Below are 18,335 nucleotides of genomic sequence, written 5' to 3' on the forward strand. Positions count from 1 at the left end.
TGAATTGTTCTGTTCCAAGCAGACAGGATACCGTTTTGCAACAGTCTTAAATGGAACTGGGCATAGGGAACTGCTTTGAATGAAGCCACCATGGTTCCTAGCAACCTCATGCAAAGGCGAATGAGGGATCGCCTTTTGACCTGACTATCCGCACCGGCTCTTTTATGGAGTTGATCTTTGCCTGAGGCAAGAACACCTTTTCCTGGGCTGTGTCTATGATCAGACCCAAGTACTCCAGCCTTTTTAGCGGTATTAAGGAAGACTTCTCTAGGTTGAGAATCCAACCCAAACTTTCCAGGTATTTGGTTGTAGTGCGTACGCTTTGCTCCAAACGAGCCACTGACTGGTCTATTAGCAATAGATCGTCTAGGTACGCTACGACTGTTATGCCCTGTGCCCTTAACCTGGTTAGAGGTGGGGCCAGCACTTTTGTGAACACCTGGGGTGCTGTGGCTAGCCCGAAGGGCAGGGCTACAAGCTGGAATTGCTGCTGTTCTAACTCAAACCGCAGAGACTTTTGAGGAGCGGGAAATATAGGAACATGCAAATATGCATCCCTGATGTCGATAGATGCCAGAAGTTCTATTCTACTCCTAGAAGGAAACTATCGACCTGATTGTCTCCATGCGAAAGGAGGGGATCTTCAGGAACAGATTTAGAATGGGTCTGACATCTCCATTTGGTTTCAGTACCATAAAAAGGTTTGAATAGAACCCCAAACCTTGTTCTTTTGTGGGGACCTGTATGATCACCCCTTGAGATATTAATCGGTCTAGTACCTGAAACAGAGATTGTCTTTTCTCTGGATCTTTTGGAACGCTTGACCTCAGGAAACGAGACAGTGGAAAGAACCCAAAATTTCAGTTTGTACCCCAGCGTTACCGTGGAGATGACCCATCTGTCCTGAATTTCCTCTTTCCAGACTTCTGAAAACTGCAGAAGTCTTCCCCCCACCTTGGTGAAGGGGGTTGCCTCTTCATGATGAGGCTTTAGGATTCTGCTTTGCAGGTTTCCGACCCCAGGACTTCTTTTGAGCCTGGGTCTTACCCTGAGGTTTTCCTCTAGAGTCTGACGGCGGAGGCCGTCACCACTGCCTAGAGGCGGAAGCCCCTGATGCAGGGGGAAGAGCCAGTTTAAATGAAGGGCGTTTATACTTTCTTTTGACTGACCAAAGAGTGCTTTTCCCACTAAAAATTGTTTGGATATATTTGTCCAAGTCATCTCCAAATAGCCGCTTCCCATGAAAAACGAACCCAGTTAGGTGGTTTTTACATGGTGCTTCAGCTGACCAATTGTTTAACCATGAGATTCTAAGCATATGCACAAGCATAAGCGTAAGGCGGGATGCCTGGTGAATAGAATCTTTAATGGCATCTATGGAAAAGCATAATGCTTTTGGTAGTTCAGCCAAACCCATGTTGTGCAGGAAGCTCTCTAAGGGCCTGTTTAAATAGGTCCTTTAGGGATTAACAGACGCCTATTGCAGCGACTGCAGGCTGAGCAACGGCACCTGCCATGAAAAAAGAATATTTTAACAGCGATTCCAACTTTTTATCTGTTGGATCCTTAAGCATTTGTGCATTGTCTACAGGACAAGTTAGGCCTTTATTCACACTGGAAATCGCAGCGTCAACTGCTGGTACTTTCCATTTTTTGGAGAATTTCTCCTCCAGGGGATAAAGAACTGAAAATTTCTTAGGAGGGAGAAAATGCTTATCCGGGTGATCCCGTTCAGCAAAAATAAGCTGTTCTAATAATGCATGTGCAGGAAATGCATGCAAAGGCTGAGAAGGTTTTAAGGAACCCAAGGAAGAAACCAAGCTTTCAGGAGACTGCGTTAGGGTAAGATGAAAGTGGAACGAACTATCTACGTAAGAGTTTGTATCAGCAATTTCTCAGATTGTGAGGCTGAAAAAGGTTCATCCACCGTTGTTTCCTCCACAGATGAATCATCGGTTTGTTTTTCCTCCTGATTGACTGAGGGTAACACCTCATCCTGAGCCCACTGTTCCCCTTGCAAAGGTTCTGAAGTGTGGGAGGGTGATCTAGCACGCTTCCTATCCATTTGAGTGGAGGATGCAATTAAAGCCGCTAATCTTCCTTCCAGACCCTGCAGGGAGGAGGAAAGGACATCTTCAGTCATGTACACAGGGGTTGAGATGTGAGAAGCAGCTGCACCATCAATTTGTTCCAATGGCTCACCCTGGCTTGCTATAACTGGTAATTCAGGCGAGGATGACAGCATGCGGGGGTAATGTAAGGGGGGTACACCGCTGATGTACCCCTAACCCCTGGTCCCTTCAGGGGGGAGAAAAGAAAACATTTGGCAGATTTCTTTTACCTGAGAGGAATCTCCCTGCACGTGCTGCTGCAGCCATAAAACAGACTGACTGAGCTTTACAGTGAAAACAACAGAGTAAGGTATGTGCATAGACTCCCTCTAGTGGAGAATTAAGGCATGACAAAATTTTTTCCCTAATGGAAGAATACATAGGTGTTTTTAGTACCTAAGTTTCTTCCCTTACCTTACCCCCGCCGCAGGATTTGCTGAATTAATAGACAATACCAACCTTCACCCATCACGGCGGGCTGCGTTTAGCAAACCTTCAAGGACCGGGTCCCTAAAATGGGGTTCCAACTCCCTTGGACCTGTAAAGCACCCCATCAGGCACTTTGGATGGATCTCGTCTATGGAGGTTATTTAAATCCAGCATGGATCCCTCCTGGAGCTCCTCAGAGCACATCTTCACTTGTGACCAACACACTAGCGAAAAAACTGATGTGCTCCTGGAAGGAGGGGTAATATAGGGAGTGAACTTCTTGGATTGGGTATACCAGTGTCCATCACCTGAAGGTGACCTATAACCCATTAAGTAATTATTTAAAGCTCTGTGTCCCATGATGTACGATAAAGAAATGATAACTTCAGTTTTGGATAGATTAAGTTTGAGGAAGTGGTGCGACATCCAGACTGATATATCTGATAGTAAATTAGTGATATGTGAGGAGACTGAAGGAGTGAGCTGAGGGGTAGAGAAATAGATTTGGGTCTCGTTAGCATAGAGGTGGTATTGGAAGCCATGGAAGGCTATCAGCTGCTCCAGGGAGGAGGTGTAGATTGAAAATAGAGGTCCAAGAACAGAACCTTGGGAGATCCCAACAGAGAAAGGAAGAGGAGAGGAGGAAGCAGAATTGTAAGTCAGCGCTAAAGGTGCGGTTTAGGTAGGAAGTAGGAAGAGAACCAGCGAAGAGTACAGTCACGGAGACCAAAGGCGTGGAGTTTTTTGAGGAGGAGGGGGTGGTCAACCATATCATAGGCAGCAGAGAAGTCCAGGAGTAGGAGTACAGAATAGTGTCCATTGGTTTTGGCCCTTAGTAGATTGTTTGTTAGTTCTAGGAGAGCAGTTTCTGTGGAGTGTTGAGGAGGAAATCCAGACTGAAGGGGACTCTTTTTCCATGTTTGGATACAGTAGGGGAAATTTAAAACAGCTGCCAGTTTTTGTCTCATTAAAGAGATTTCCTCCTTCTTCCTGCCCTGTGATTTCAAGAGGAAGTGAGAGTACATATGGGAAGGTTGTTTTTAAAATGGTCCAACTCGGAACAGTTCCTACTAATACATAAAAACTAACCGGTTGGAATCCCCCTAAATCAGGGAATCTGGATTGTGACTATTTGGGGTCGCATTTAAAGTGTTACTAAACACAGGACCCTGCACTCACTATATCTGATCTCCCACAGTACACAGAACATGGAAATGCAAATATTTTATTAAATATAAACTGCTAAATACCTTTTCTCATCAGAAGTATATAGCAGTCCTGTTACTTCTATCAGTGTCTGGTTAAAGCTTGTAGGAGGAGTTTTTATTTTGCTCTGACTGTCCTATGAAGCTACAGAACCCGTGAGCCTCTGTTTTCCCAAGAAAAAAACAAAACAACTCTTTAGCAATACACACCAAACTGAGCATGTGTAACTTGCCCCCAAGGCACTGTTCTATCAGAAGATGGATTGGGGACAGTGGAAGGGGAGGATCAGAGAAGACAGGATCAAACAGACTTTTAACTCAATGCAGAGGATTACCCCCTTACGTTCCACAGCGAGTATAACAAGCATGCTTTACTCCTGCATATACAGACTGATTTTACTATTGTGGGTTTAGTAACACTTTAATATCTACTTATCTAGGGGTCCTTTCCCCTTCTTTATTTGTTAGTTCCCAAGATGGACTATGGGACCATACAGCGGTGCCCATGATCGCAACTAATGTGCCCTGCTTGTTCCACACAAACAAGGGAAGGGTAAAAGCAGTGGTTTGGGAGCTCATGCAGAATGTTACAAGGTGGTTAAAAAAAAGAGCAAGCAATGATTTCATGAAAAATAGATTACAAGGCCATTAGGTAGTGTATGTGTATGGATTATTTTTTATTTTCAGTGTCATTTTAATATTTAAATTTGAACCTACAAAAGACATTAAATACCATATATGGCCGGTGTCTTTATGATTATATTAATTGTATGCTGGATCTATGCATTACATACAGCATATCTGATGTTTATGGGATTGTGTCTTACCTCCGTTGACAGGCTATGTGCAAGTGTCACAGCTGTCAAGGTGTCTGGCAAAGGATGAACTTCCTTCATCGGGACGTTGTGTGCTGCCTTAGTCTTCAGCTATTCACAGTCAGCATGCCAGGGACAGGATCACCACAGGGGCCTTGTGTTGTCTTAGCTCTCAGCCTGTACAAAATAATAATAAGAGTAATTTAACAGCAGGTAATATTTCTCTTCATAACAATGAATGTTTATACTGTCTGAGAAGAGAACCATGCTCTGCACTGGGTAGAGCAGGCATTAGGAGAGATGTCTGGCACATATGAGAAGCTTTTTAGCTGTGCAGTATGCGGATACATGGAAGGCTGCTGACCTTACAACTTGCGGCTAGAACAAACATGCCCTTTATTGTCATGGAAAGACATTTGTACACAAGATATTGAGTTATAGGATAAGTACACATATAAAAAAAAAACTAAATAAATAAAGTCACGCTCATGGCCAATGTCACTGTCATGCCACTCTGCCCTGGAGCAGATTTCATCCCTCTGTCAACTGAGTTGAAGACACCAACTTGTCATATCTGTACAGCCTTTATCTCTGCTCAGACAGGTACATTCACACAGGACTTACAGCTTAGACCTTGTTTACATTTGCAGCCGGGAGGTGATAAAAAAATGTGCCTGTTTTTATCGCCCCTCAATCACTCCCCTGTAAAGGCAGCGGGCAAGGTTGTACACCTGCTGCGACCGCAATGCTTTGCATCATGGCGTAGAAAAAAAAATATTTCCCTCACTCCCACTCTGCAGACAATACCACCTGCCAAATGCAATCCATTCAACTGAATTGCACTGGAAGTGTGAGTGGTGCAACATAACATCTTCTCACTGCCTGTTAAATGTCCTCTGAAAAGCAATCCATCGTGGATCACTATTCGGAGGGATACGCTTTTGCGTAAACAAGCCCTGCCGTCTTGGTACCCATTTTTACCCTACAGATATTGCACCCAGGCTAAGGACAGGGAATGGCCCTGCTGGGCTGTAGACTGAAAAATCATAGGTGAGGCTGGGAAAAGAAAAACAACTTTTCTGATCATACACACATAGTTACATAGTAGGTGAGGTTGAAAAAAGACACAAGTCCATCAAGTCCAACCTATGTGTGTGATTATATGTCAGTATTACATTGTTTATCCCTGTATGTTGCGGTCATTCAGGTGCTTATCTAATAGTTTCTTGAAACTATCAATGCCCCCCGCTGAGACCACCGCCTGTGGAAGGGAATAACACATTCTTGCCGCTCTTACAGTAAAGAACCCTCTACATAGTTTAAGGTTAAACCTCTTTTTTTCTAATTTTAATGAGTGGCCACAAGTCTTGTTAAAACTCTCTTCTGCGAAAAAGTTTTATTCCTATTGTGGGGTCACCAATACGGTATTTGTATATTGAAATCATATCCCCTCTCAAGTGTCTCTTCTCCAGAGAGAATAGGCTCAGTGTTTGCAACCTTTCCTCATAACTAATATGCTCCAGACCCTTTATTAGCTTTGTTGCCCTTCTTTGTACTCGCTCCATTTCCAGTACATCCTTCCTGAGGACTGGTGCCCAGAACTGGACAGCATACTCTAGGTGCGGCCGGACCAGAATCTTGTAGAGCGGGAGAATTATCGTTTTATCTCTGGAATTAATCCCCTTTTTAATGCATGCCAATATTCTGTTTGCTTTGTTAGCAGCAGCTTGGCATTGCATACCACTGCTGAGCCCATCATCTACTAGGACTCACAGGTCCTTTTCCATCCTCGATTCCCCCAGAGGTTCTCCCCCAGTGTATAGATTGCATTCATATTTTTGCCACCCAAATGCATTATTTTACATTTTTCTACAATGAACCTTATTTGCCATGTAGTTGCCCACCCAATTAATTTGTTCAGATCGTTTTGCAAGGTTTCCACATCCTGCGGAAAAGTTATTGCCCTCCTTAGCTTAGTATCGTCCACAAATACAGAGATTGAACTGTTTACCCCATCCTGCAGGTTATGAACAAATTAAATAGGACTGGTCCCAGGACAGAACCCTGGGGGACCCCACTACCCACCCCTGACCATTCCGAGTGCTCTCCATTTATCACCACCCTCTGAACTCCCCCTTGTAGCCAGTTTTCAATCCATGTACTCACCCTATGGACCATGCCAACGGACCTTATTTTGTACAGTAAACGTTTATGGGTTACTGTGTCAAATGCTTTTGCAAAATCCAGATACACCACGTCTACGGGCATTCCTTTATCTAGCTGGCAACTCACCTCCTCATGGAAGGTTAGTAGATTGGTTTGGCAAGAACGATTCTTCAGGAATCCATGCTGATTACTGCTAATGATACCTTTCTCATTACTAAAAGCTTGTACATAGTCCCTTATCATCCCCTCCAAGATTTTACATACTAATGATGTTAGGCTAACTGGTATGTAATTCCCAGGGATGTATTTTGGGCCCTTTTTAAATATTGGTGCTACATTGGCTTTTCCCCAATCAGCTGGTACCATTCCAGTCAGTAAAAATTAGGAACAATGGTCTGGCATTACTTTACAGATATCCAGCGCTGACCTAATAGGGCCGTAAATAAAACTGCTAGCAAACACAAAAGGCTAATTCAAAATAAAAACCTCGGATAAACTTGTACATGAAAGAGTGCTGCGCAACTAAAAGTCCATGACATTAAAAAATAAAGCAATCCCAGTTGGCAAACATGTATATGACACTCCATAGAATGTCCATAGAATATAACAGTCCCAACAGGTGTGTGGAAAGAAACTGCAGTATGGCTAAAGTGCAAGGGGAAAAACCTCAATCCAGTGTCTGTGATCCCTCCACCACACAGAATGGCCTCTCACCTCCAAGATTCGACCTGAAACAGGTCACATAACAGTAATAGAACACCAGGCAGGGAATCCTAGGTTGGAGATCCAAGACTCGTCCACAGTCAGTGAGATGACAAATCATGTATGAGGAAAAAACACAGCGATCTAGTGCTCTCTGTATGCCGACGTATTAAATTAAAACACAATGAATTGCACTTACATGTATCTGCACTCAGTACCGAGTGCAGGCAAACGAGCGTGTAGTAACATGTGTAGTCTCAATTTTAGAGTTAATCATAGACTGTGCATACCCTCTCCACTGGGAGGAAGACGTTGTATTCCATGACACCCCCCCCCCCCAGTTATCATGTTACAAAAGGTACATAGACGATTTAATTATGATTTGGGAGGGGGGATATGCCCAGTCTCCAGTTGTTCATGAACAAACTTAATAACAATGATAAAAACATTCAGCATACCTGGACTATCGACCATCAACAAATTACCTTTCTTAACCTAGAAATTTTCAAGAGTGAGGTTGGTTTCCAGACTAGAAACCATTTTAAGGCTACTGACCGGAATGCTTACATTCCACTAACTAGTTGTCACCATAGGTCATGGCTATGTAATATCACCAGAGGACAATTTATCCGGCTTATGGGCAACTGTACCACGGAGGAGGAGTTTTTATCACAATCCCAGATCCTAGCAGCAAGGTTTAAGGAGAAAAAGTATGCACAGTCTATGATTGACTTTGAAATTGAGAAAATCAGACTCACAGATAGAAATACCATTGTGGCAGATAAGATCAAGACTTCTGATGCTAAAGACAATATGTCAGGTTTCAGAATTTTGTTGGATTATAATATCCAATAAAAGAGATTAGAGAGAATCATAGCCAAACATTGGCCGATTCTTAAATGTGATCGGACCTTGGGACCAATTCTTCCTCAAAATCCCAAGTTTATCTACCGCAAAGCACTTTCCCTACGGGACCGTCTGGCACCTGGAGTAGTGGACCCACCTAGATTGACGGAAAATAAACTTTTTAGTTTCCTGTCTGGTTTCTATGCGTGCGGGAGATGTGCTACCTGCAAGAATGCCAGTAGAAACATCAAGAAACGTAAAGAATTTGTGTCAAGTGTCACGCAGAAATGTTACCAAATAGATAGCCTTATTACATGTACATCTACAGGGGTGGTATACATGCTTGAGTGCGATTGCGGCCTACAGTATGTAGGCCGCACTTCAAGAGCTCTGCATGTACGGGTGGGTGAACATATTAGCAACATAAAAAGGGGAGTGAAGACCCATAGTGTCTCCAGGCATTTCAGAAGTTGTCATCAAAGAGACCCCAAATGCCTTAAGTTTTGGGGTATAGAAAAGGTCCCCCGTCACGGGAGAGGTGGCCACTTTATCAGACAGTTGAGCCGTAGAGAATCCTTCTGGGTTTATGAAACTAAGGTGACACCTGCAGGAATGAATGTGGATTTCGATCCCAACTGTTTTATTTCCAACATATAGTGTTTTTTTGGTCATTTATTTATTTTTGTCCATATTTTGATGTGTTTTAAATTTAAATTTTGCATATTTACTTATATGGATTTCTGAACATTTTTATTGTTGATTTTTTATATGTGGTGTTTACATTGAGACGGCCGTGGACTGACGTCTATTTATATATTAAAATTTTTTATATATATAATTTTATATACATTTTTAATTTTATCTATATTTATGCAAACTGAGGCGCTCGGTTTCTTTTTCCTTATCTTACACAATTTTTGCATCTAAGCGGAATAATCATTTCCTATATGCATTTTAAATAAATTAGCGTTATTAGTTGCATTTATATATATATACCAGTATTGTGTACGTTTCTATATTCAGTGTAAGTCAGAAGGGTTTCTTTGTATTGAAATCGGCCATTCGACCATTGTGTCCAGTTCCCCTATTGGCTCACTATAGGTTACTATAGCAATAAATATAACCAGCGGGCCATCTGCGCATATCCTACCCCACGCTGAGGAAGTCCTGCCTTTGGACGTAACACGTACGGAGGTAAGGGGTCAGGCATGACATCACCCGCGGTCGTCTCGTTGTTACTACACGCTCGTTTGCCTGCACTCAGTACTGAGTGCGGATACATGTAAGTGCAATTCATTGTGTTTTAATTCAATAAATCGGCATACAGAGAGCACTAGATCGCTGTGTCTTTTTCCTCATACATGCTTTGTCATCTCACTGACTGTGGACGAGTCTTGGATCTCCAACCTAGGATTCCCTGCCTGGTGTTCTATTACTGTTATGTGACCTGTTTCAGGTCGAATCTTGGAGGTGAGAGGCCATTCTGTGTGGTGGAGGGATCACAGACACTGGATTGAAGTTTTTCCCCTGTGTGTCACTTGCACTTTAGCCATACTGCAGTTTCTTTCCACACACCTGTTGGGACTGTTATATTCTATGGACATTCTATGGAGTGTCATATACATGTTTACCAACTGGGATTGCTTTGTTTTTTTAATGTCATAGACTTTTAATTGCGCAGCACTCTTTCATGTACAAATTAATAATTAGGCCCCATTCACACAGGCAAAGTTTGCTGCTGCATGGTGCTCCGATCGATCCTAATGTGTAGGACAGTATGCGCCCAGGATAAATTCTCACAACGCAGACTGCTTGCGTTCCAGGCGATTGTCCCTGGGCACATACTGCCCTAAATGTTTGTGCACTGTCCAGCTACATGCAGCCACAACAGCTGTCAGCCTCTCATTGAGTTTTAAAGGCTTCCACACCTAAACGCCAGATTCGTAAGCCTTGTACACACTTCATCTTTTTTTTGTTCAACCCAGCGGGCTGAACAAAAAAAAAAAAACAAAAAACTGACAGATCAGGTCAGAGCCGCTGTAATAACAATCTGATATTGGTACAGCAATCTCCCCAGCTGTGCTATTTTGTTTGACAGGGGGATGGCCCCCCTCTCCAGAACACTCCAGTCAGCACTCAGCCATTGGCTGGAAGGGCTGATAGGGAGCCGGCTGGCTTCTGTTGGACCGATCTCGCCCGACATTTGGCCCGTGTGCACTGGGCTTTATCCGATGGTGCTAAATGCCTATTGTGCACGGGGTCAAAGGCAGCACAGTCAGCTCACACAGAAATTAAGGATCTTGCTGGGTATATGGTGGATCAATAAGTATTTTTCTGTACTTTGAAAGGTGCATGCATTTCAGAGATACACTGACTGTTTTCCATTATTCTTTCCCCAGATATACACTATGGGAAAAATTTACTAAAACTGGCGCACACAGAATCTAGTGCAGTTGTGCATAGTAACCTATCAGCTTCCAAGCTTACAGTGTTACTAAACCCAAAACAGTAAAATCAGTCTGTATATGCAGTAAAGCATGCTCGTTATACTCACTGTGGAACCTAAGGCGTTATTCCTCTGCATTGTGTAAAAAGGCTGTTTGATCCTGTATGCACAGATCTCCCCCTTCTTGCATTGCCCCCAAAACATGTCCGACTAGGACAGAGTAAATGGAGTCAGGCTGCACATGCTCAGTTTGGTGTGTATTGCTAGAGAATTGTTTTTTTTTTTTCTTGGGAGAGTGCATGTGATCAGCACTGTCCAGGCAGAGTGTCAGGGGTCCTGCAACCTGATAGGACAGCTAGTACAGTATGAAAACTCTTCCTACAAGCTTTAACCAGGCACTGATAGAAGTCACATACACTGCTGATGAAAAAAGGTATTTAGCAGTTTATATTTACTAAAATGATGCATTTCCTTGTTCTATGTACTGTGGGAGACCAGATATAGTGAATGCAGGGTCCGGAGTTTAGTAAACACTGTAATTGAACAAGCTGAATGCTTACTATGCACAGCTGTACCAGAGTCTGGGTGCACCAGTTTTAGAAAATCAGAGAGAAGAGGAACACGCAGAGGCTAGAATGCAAAAAAATAAAAAACAAAATAACCAATTAAGCCTTTGACACCACAATAACCTCCTCATTGTTCTAGCACGCAGAAGCTAGAATAAAATAAACCTTTCCAGAGGGAGGCCTAAAATGTTTTGACAAAGAAGGAAGCAGTGATTGAAATGGGAGCAGTTCCACATTCTTCAATGACCCGAGGAGATCACACCCACTTAAGTCATTTACAAATGATTGCGCAGAGTGACAGATCTCCCAGACATTTTCTACACATGAGCTACAGCAGCTGCTCAGAAAATCATACTGGAAAAACAGGACGCCACAATTCACAGACTTGGAACGATCAGTTGGAGATCAGATTTTCTGCTGGTCACTGAGGCCATAAGTAAAGCTTCACAAGACAAGATTTATGACATACTAAAAATCATCGCCATGCACTACATTCAGGAGTGCCAGTAAAATAAATCCAGTCAAAGGAATAATAATAACTGCTGAAATCCTGAACCAGTAAGCACTTTCCTTGCAATGGGAGAGTAGTTCATATAGAACTGGAACAGCCTACTGGCTAACTAGTTAGCACTCCAGTCTTCAGCACTGGTAAACAATGTTCTATTACCACCAAACATTCTCTGTCTTAGTTGCGGCTTCACTTGTATGTGCAAATGAAACAAAAAAAATAAACTCTTTTTAACATAAGATGTTGAACATGATATCACAACATCATTTTTGTCACATTGGTGATATGTGAATGTGTATTTACATACTGTCTAACAGTATGCGTTAAAACAGGGGTTTAGTCTGCACACATTCGCAAAGGGGTGGGCTCCCTTCAGTCCATCTGCCCTCCACCTACTCATCAGAATACATGTGCTTCCACTGTGGAGTCACTCATCAGTCAGTGATAGGAACTACAGATACCAGGGTGCCTTGACGTGGCCTGTAGCTTACGCATGTATTTGAAAATGTGTGCAGACTAAACCCCTGTTTTTAAAAGCATACTGTTAGACAGGTTGATTTGGTTGTCCGCGGGTTGGTCGGTAAGAAAGCTTGGAATTTTTCCTTGGATTTATCTTTGGCCTTGTTTATATTTTCTATTATGTTGCATTTCTCTTTTGTGTTCATGTTATTTTTAACAAGCTGAAGGGGGACTGTTGCAGCCCCCGAAACGCGTTGTTCATAAACATCTTGAGTTAACTTGATTAAAGACTAAAATACAGGTTTTGGCCCCTTTCACATGGGGTGGACTCCAACAGCAGATCCACCTGCTCAGCAGGGAATCTGAATGCTGAGCAGGTGGATGACAGGTCTGTGTCCCCTCCGATGATGCAGAGCAGACGTGGACACAACACCACTGTTCTTTATGGGTTGGTGGAATGTAAATGGCCCGCCTGTCCGTTTCCATCCGACTGTTATCCAATCGGATCTGCCAGACGGATGGGGTCAGAATTGGATGCTGACGGGTGTCAGCAGACATCTGCCGCTCCATAGAGAACAATGGATGGTCCGATTTGATCCGTCAATGTGAAAGGGTCCTTGGAGAACCTTAGTTTGTTTGGACCAAACAAACTATTTTCTTCACCAACACATACAGCTGTTTAATAAAACAGAGTTAGGCTTTAAGGATCAAGATACTTTTTTTTTCCATACTCTGCAATCTGGCAGCTTGTTTGGCACTCATATTGTTTTGCTTTTGATATGATAAGATTATGAAATCCTCCAAAAAGCAAGTAAATAAATGCATTTACTTTATGTAGAAGCCACTGGAATATTGATACAATGCAAAGAGCAGAGACCGAAATGTTTTAATCATACATCCAATCAGGATTTTTAAAAGTCTAGAAAAAAAAAAAAAACCCGAAAACACATAATACAACTGTAATATGATCACCAATAAACAACTAATGCACCTCTATAAAGAAAACTTCTAGTTAAATGTTTGGGGAAGGAAAAGTGTTTTCTATTCTACAAAAACCAATGCTGTACAAAACAAAGTAAAAGCAATGTCACCATTTGTCTCACCAAGTTTATAATACTTCTTTCTTTCTCGGTGGTGCAACTACAGGACTGACATCTCAAATTATGCAGGGAATTTCCCACTCAAAAGCAATGCTTAAGGGCCGTACACAGAGGCCAAATATCGGGTGGCATCGGCCAGTTCAATAGAAACCAGCCAACATTCCACCTGTGTGTACAGCAGCCGGTCCGACAGAAGCCTCCCAGCTATTTGGGGTTTTTTTTCGTTCAGCCCGCTGGGTTGAACAAAATGAAAAACAAATAGTTTGTACCAGGCTTTACTCCAGAGATTACACCTATCAGGTTGCAAACCGAGAGTCTCAGATACAAGAAACAAAGAACTGTGACAAATAGCAATTTGAAATATGTTGTTTACAGAGAAAAAAAAGAAAGAAAGACAGAAAGGGTGGGCAGAGTCAGGCTCTCTTGATCAGTGCCAGTGCCTGCTTCCAGGATGTTCTCAGTCTGCAGTGGTCAGGACTCAGGAGCCATCAAAAGTTGACCAAGGAAGGAAAACCGGGGAACCGGGTCATGGACAGCCAAGGCTCATTGATAAATGTGGAAAGTGAAGGCTGGCCCATATAGTCTGATCCAAGAGAAGAGCTACTGTAGCACAAATAGCTGAAAAAGCTAATGCTGGTTCTGACAGAAAGGTGTCGTAACATACAATGCATCACATTTTGTTGCATATGGGACAGCGAAGTGGCAGACCGGTCAGGGTGCCTATGCTGACCTGTGTCCACAACCAAAAGTGCCTACAATGAGCACGTGAGCATCAGAACAGGACCATGGGGCAATGGAAGAAGGTGGAGTGGTATGATGAATTCAAGAAAGCTTTGAGGTATTGACCTGTCCTCCAAATTCTCTTGGATCTCAATCCAATGGAGCACCTGTGGAATGTACTGTCTGATCCATGAAGGCCCCACCTCGCAACTCATTGGACTTAAACGATCTGCTACTGATGCCTTGGTACCACACCATACCTTCAGAGATCTAGCAGAGTCCATGATTTGATGGGTATGGTGGATGGTCATAATGTTATGGCTGATCGGTGTAAATCTGTGGCAGATTTGACAGAACTGTAACAAGCATCTCCCTTGTGAAATGGCAGAGTTTTACAAGCAGGGAAGCGAACTGGAAAACAATTAGCTTAGTCCTCTCTTGATCCAGCACTGCTTTTTCTTCTTCTTCTCCTTCTCACAGACTACATTGAGAGCTGCTGTCAGTAAAATCATGTGAGGAAGGAGCAGGGGGCATGGCTAAGCCATGCTGTGTGCCTGTGGATGCAGACAGCCTGGCTCGGGACCACGCTTGCATGGGTACCTCCTCAGCACACTCAGAAGAGGAGGAGGGGAGAGCCGGTGGGGGACTCCAGAGGGGAGATAAGGGACCACTCTGTGCAATACTACTGCACAAAGCAGGTAAATATATTTTTTTAAATTTATTTGAAGAAAAAAAAAATGTGCCTAGAACAAATTCCAATATAAGTTCAAGAGGAACTGAAAGTGGACAATAAAAGTACTGATCTTCCTTACACAGGTTAGTCAGAACAGGCGTTAGGAGGGAGCATTTCATAAACCTAACTGTTTACAATTTTATACATTTTTCTACTCCAGCTCAGCCCCTTGCTGCCATTCTCACCTAGACGGGAATGCCATGTCCCTGCTCCTGCAGCCTCCTGCTCCTGGGATATCCCAGTCACATATTATCGGGGGCTGACTGCAAAAACCTGAAAGAGAGAGCCAGCATTCTATGTCCTCAAAAAAGAAGGCGGTGTGGGATCCAGGCTTTGGCAGGGAATTGTAGTCAGACAATGCTGGATTTGCTAGGCAGGCAAGTATGTGACTTGAAAACAACCTTGGATGAAATCAGGTACCCCCTCCAAAAAAAAAAGGCATTCCAAATATGGGAGAGAAGGTGGGAGGAGGAAAAGCAGAACTTCCCCTTTCGGGTGAAGTTCAGCTTTAATCCATCTTTACCTTTCAGGCAGGAACACAGACAAGCCATAAAAGCCCTATAAACAATCTAAAACTGCTGAGCGTAGATAAACATCTTTAGCACTAGTGCTATGTCCTCAATACAATATTGTTATTTATACACATTCATTTCATTAAAGACTGGACTGACTGGTTCTGGAATCCTACAACAATTTCACATCTGAATTATAAATAATTTCACTTAATTTAAACAATTAAAAGTAGAAACATTTATTTTGGTGAACCATATCAAAATTCAATCCCTTATTATTTCTTCGGCGCTGTGCCATATTCCTAGGGACAATCCACCATAGGGTACACATTAGAGTATGTTTATGCTCTGTACCCTCTAGGGAACTCTTGAAAGGTATCTATGGAGACTTCACACATGTCTGTGACAACAGTAGCTTAGCAGACAAGCTTAGCCTAACACAGTTGTCCCACAGGAGGTAGAGAGCTCTATGCTAGCATCTTAAATGTCAGCATAGTCCTGATGCAAAAATCAGAGCTTACTACGCCACCAATAATACCTTCTTGACGTGATCATACATATGATACAGTAATATGATTTTATGTTAGATCTGGTTCCATCAAGTCAAATCACTAATTACAACACATATCGCAAATCTACAGCTAACATCTAGTGGGGACGAATACCACGGACAGACTAAGCTAAGGGTGGAAAAACAATTATTTCATTTCTCCCAGATGTGAGGTTGGCACTGAATCAATCCATTGCCAAATATTTACATATCTCATAACTGGATTAATTTTTCAATCATACATATGATGCGGTTTATTTCCTATTATGTTGCTTGGCGACAATTATAAATAGACCTATTACGCCATATATACTTGTTCGTGTTAGATCCCTGTTGAAATATAGTCAACCAAGGATCAAACGTTTTCTTGGGTATAAGTCCCATGTTTGTAAAGCAAAATGCCAGCCAAAAATAGCAAGAAAAAAATGCATAAGTCCATTAAAATATATATAAAAAAACAGCTTTAATTGCAATAGTCATTTTCTGGTGCTCTTATTATTAATATAATAGGATTTATATAGCGCCAACAGTTTGCGTATCGCTTTACAACATGAAGGTAGACCATACCAGTTACAATACAATACCCTGCTCATTAGAGCTTACAATCTAGGAGGAAGGGTCAAGTGATACAAAAGGTAATAACTGTGGGGGATGATCTGATGGATAAAATAAAAGTACAGTTGTTAGGTGCTGGAGGATAGGCTTCTCTGAAGAGGCAGGTTTTCAGGGAGCATCCAAAAACAAGCAGAGTACGAGATAGTCGAACAGATTGGGGTAGGTAAATCCTTAGGATAGGAAAGGCTTGGGAAAAGTCTTACATGGGAGGAGGCGACGAGGGAACTAGAGAGCAGGAGGTCTTGGGAGGTACGAAGGGAATGAGTAGTTTGGTATATTGAGACTATCTTAGTGATGTAGCTGGGGGCCGAGTTGTGGGTGGCTTTGTAAGTTGTTAGAATTTTTCATTTCATTTGTTAGGTGAGTAGATGCCATTGGAGGGATTGGCAGAGAGGGATAGCAGACAGTGAACGTTTGCTAAGGTGGAGGAATCTGGCAGCAGCATTTATGATGGACTGAAGTAGGGATAGCCTGCGTAAAGGTAATCCCATGAGGAAGCAGTTGCAGTAGTCGAGGCAAGAGATGACTAGGGAGTGAACTAAGTGCTTTGTGGTTTCATTGGTTAGGAAGAGGCGTATTTTGGAGATGTTGCGGAGGTTGAGGCAGCAAGATTTGGACAGTGTTTAGACGTGTGGCTCCTACCCAAAGTACTTATTTTAATGCCACACGATGCCCTCAGTCTGATGACCAGCTTCATTTAATCAACATCTGAACCCTGTACCCTGGGCAGTGAAAGCTGAAGCAGCACAGCAATAGGTTCAAATCTTTGTCACTGTGCTTTTTCCTCCTAACTTCACAAGAGAGATGGTTGCCAGGGACTCTAAGAGGCTGATACTTGGTCAAATTCCAGAACACAGACTAGCCATACACTTTGATTCCTCTCGTTCAGCCCGTAGGATAGAAGAATCTCTCTGGCCGGCTGTTGTATTCATGGAAAAGTAGGAAGGATGGAGTGCCCAGTATGCAAACTTGAAGGTTTATGGAAGGTACTGGGAAGCACATCAATCCAACACATTTCGGGGGGAAAGGACTCTCCCTTCTTCAGGGCTGTTGCTACATGCTATTAAATGGAAACAAAATCCAAGCCGGAGGTGTGTTTGCAAAGTGTCAAAGAGCTGGCTGACAGAGTGACAGCTGTGAAGGCAGGTGCAGCAAGGACTCCTACAATAACTTCAATAAACACCTTTTAACCTACCTTTAAGTTTGCATTCCTTTTCAACACGGGCGCTCCTAGCTTCATACTTTTCCAAGTCTACATGTGGAAACGATCATAAGGCCGTACCCAAAAGGCAGCAGTCCAAACCCCAAGAGGGTCCATCACCATTATCCAATACTGGGTAAGACCTGTGAAGGATCCCCTTTCTACTTTCCAACACAACCATCCACCCATGACTAGTGACTGATCCAGTCAGTCCAGCGAGGTCTCCAGCACAAACGAGGTTGTTTTCAGACAGCCGTAGCACCTGCCGCTGTCGGAACACCCAATCACTGACTGCATCTGATTGGATGCAGTCATTGTTTGGCTAACATATTTTTTTATCAAGATGGGTGGTGCAAACAGAGCCACGCACAGCCTGAACTGCAGCCAATTCAGTAGGAATTGGGTGAAATTTTAGCTGTGTACAGCCAGCTTTACACTGCTGGCATTAAACAAAAAGGTAATATGCACACAATGACTGGTATCAGAGGGATTTTTGGTTTTAACAAATAGGATAGCCACAACTAGATACAAAATATAATGGGGCAGACCTATAAGGCCCCTTGCTCCCTGGAAATCATGTCAATCCTATACAAAACTGTCTGCATCTGAATACCAGCTGATCATGCCTCCAAGTGTGACTAATGCAGCTGC

The 18,335-nt window shown here is 42.9% G+C and overlaps 1 protein-coding gene across 1 annotated transcript in view; it reads right to left on the minus strand.

Moving 5' to 3' along the window:
- The window catches only part of BCLAF3 (BCLAF1 and THRAP3 family member 3), a 134,058-nt gene that overhangs the window by 64,291 nt on the left and 51,432 nt on the right, over positions 1-18,335 (minus strand). Inside the window, exon 2 of the mRNA XM_073616474.1 lies at positions 4,573-4,737. The gene's annotated coding sequence lies outside the window, so the exon portion shown is untranslated. The remainder of the gene's footprint in view (positions 1-4,572; positions 4,738-18,335) is intronic.

Source organism: Aquarana catesbeiana, linkage group LG02 (assembly GCF_042186555.1).
Source record: "Aquarana catesbeiana isolate 2022-GZ linkage group LG02, ASM4218655v1, whole genome shotgun sequence".
NCBI lineage: Eukaryota > Metazoa > Chordata > Amphibia > Anura > Ranidae > Aquarana > Aquarana catesbeiana.